Source organism: Suricata suricatta, chromosome 14 (genome assembly GCF_006229205.1).
Source record: "Suricata suricatta isolate VVHF042 chromosome 14, meerkat_22Aug2017_6uvM2_HiC, whole genome shotgun sequence".
NCBI classification, from domain to species: domain Eukaryota; kingdom Metazoa; phylum Chordata; class Mammalia; order Carnivora; family Herpestidae; genus Suricata; species Suricata suricatta.
The window spans coordinates 40,374,375-40,377,171 of NC_043713.1; positions in this window are offsets into that span (position 1 = coordinate 40,374,375).

Here is a 2,797-nt window from a genome sequence, read left to right on the forward strand (position 1 = left end):
TTGAGTTTATCTTTTGTGCATGTGTAAGAAAGTGGTGCAGGTTCATTCCTTTGCAAGTGGCTGTCCAGTTTTTCCAACAGCATTTGTTGAAGAGACTGTCTTTTTCCCATTGGATATTATTTCCTGCTTTGTCAAATATAAACATCCTGGACCAACAGATATTAACATATAATTGTGGGTTTATTTCTGAGCTCTCTATTCTGTTCTATTGATCTATGTGCTATTTTTGTGTCAGTACTATAGTACAGCTTTGTTATATACCTTGAAATTTGGAATTGTGATACCTCTAGTTTTGTTCTTATTTTTCTTTTAAAATTTTATTCATTTATTTTGAGAGAGAGAGAGAGAGAGACAGAGACAGAGAGAGAGAGAGCGAGAGAGCGGGAGAATATGAGAGTATGAGCATGGGGTAGGGGCAGAGAGAGTGGGAGAGAGAGAATCCCAGGCAGGCTCTGTGCTGTCAGTCCAGAGCCTAGCACGGGCTTAGCTGAAATCAAGAAAAGGACACTTAACCAAGTGAGCCACCCAGGCACCTCTTAGTTTTCTTTTTTAAGACTTCTTTGGCTGGGATCTTTGGTGCTTCCATACAAATTTTAGAATTATTTGTTCTAGTTCTGTGAATACATTATGTTCATATTTTGATAGGGATTGCATTGGATAGTATGGACACTTTAACAATATTTTGTCTCTCAATTCATAAGCATGAAATATTTTTCCATTTGTTGGTGTCATCTTTAATTTCTTATATCAATGCTTTATCGTTTTCGGAGTACAGGTCTTTCACCTTCTTGATTAAATTTATTCTCAGGTATTTTGTTCTTTTTGGTGCAATTGTAAATGGAATTGCTTTCTTAATTTATCTTTCTGCTGCTTCATTATTAGTGTATACAACTGCAAGAGATTTCTTTGTATTGATTTTGTATCCTGTGACCTTATAGGTCACATTCATTTAGTAGTTCTGGTAGTTTTTTGGTGATTCCTTAGGGATGTTTTTTTAATACATAGTATTGCATCACCTGCAAATAGTTTTGCTTTTTCCTTACCAGTCTGGAGGCCTTTTATTTCTGTTGTGGTCTGATTGCTGTGGCTAGGACTTCCAGTACTACGCTGAATAAAAGGTCGCGTGGTTTCTGACTGTGTCTCTGCCCCTCCTGCCATTTTTGATGTGGCCTCTTCTCTATGTAGCTCTGGAGAGTCTGTTCTGCCAGCCTTGGGTGATTTTCTGAGTTACTTATGCTAATGTGGGTGTTATCTCCTTGTATTCATGGGAAAAGGTGAGTGTAGGGTCCTCCCTACACTCTCACCTTCCCCGGAACTCCTACATCCTCTTAATTCAGGATGTTTCTACCATTTTGGAAAATTTTTAATAATTTTATTCCATCCACAACTATGTAGTCAGTTGCATTGATCACATTTTAGATTTATTTAAAATAAACTCAGAAGGTTTTAAAAGTTACTGAAGCACACACCATTTAAACTTAGCTCTACAGGGGCGCCTTGGTGGCTCAGTCTGTTAAGCATCCGACTTCAGCTCAGGTCATGATCTCATGGTTAGTGCGTTTGAGCCCTGCGTTGGGCTCCGTGCTGACAGCTAGCTTAGAGCCTGGAGCCTGTCTTCGGATTCTGTATCTTCCTCTCTCTCTCTGACCCTCCCCTGCTCACGCTGTCTCTCTCTCTCAAAAATAAATAAAACATAAAAAAATTAAAAAAATAAATAAACTTAGCTCTGCATACAAGCAAAACTGAGGTAGACAATAAATTGCTTTTCCTTAATTACACATTCTTGACTAGTCATACTTGAGGATTTTATTTTCAAACACTTAATCAGGTTTGACAAGACCAAAGTGCTATACATTCAGGAATGTTAAACACGAAGCAATGGACTAAATTGGAAGTATTTTTTTTCTGGTCTCTAAATCTGAAATGAAAAATGTGCTCCTTCATTTCTCTAGTGTGCCGGGTGACAGACGGATGGGAGAAGGGCTCCCTCTCTGTTTCTCCCGCAGTCTCAGGGATCGGGGGTAGCTCTGCAGTCCCCAAATCTCCAACTTCATAACTTTCAGATGTGCTATTTCTTTGAATACCTCAGAGACGTGCAGCGAAGTAACTGAAAGGATGCTCAATTCTGTATCTCAGTCTACAAGATTGCTTGGGGTGTCTTGTACCGACCTCTGAGGTAGACCGAGTGTCTTGAAAGGTGACCCTTTTTGCTACCTCTTAGTGATTTCCTTCCTTCTGTAGCCCCGTGAAAAATTTTCCCCTATGGATGTATTACTCCCTTTCCAGACTGGTCATGGACATGAGTCATATTTATAAAATTCTGTTTCAACCTAAATGGAAATTTCTGGCATGTAATCAGGACTCTAATAGCAAATATTAAAAACCAAACAAAGGAGAAACCTTACAAGATGAGATACATATGAGGTTTATATAAGAGGACTATTTCTATGCTAATCAAGCTCAATAACTGTTTGTTAAATGAACGATCTTTCTCCCTTTCCTTATTTCCTTTCTGAAGCTTGGAAAGTTCAGCCTGTACGATTTGTTATTCAAAACTTTGAATTTTTTTTACAGATATTAACTTGAAGGTTTTGAAATTGAGACCAGGTGGTTCAATCCAGGGCCTTACATTTGGAATATTGGATTCCCCTAGGGTAACAGTCTGTCAGGAAAACCTTTACGCAACACAAAGATAAGTCCAGATTCTCATGCCAAGACTTGAGGGGAATGAGGCTCTCTGCATGAACTAATACAAAGTTCTGAATGCGTTGATGAACAGAAAATGGTGAAGTTGTAA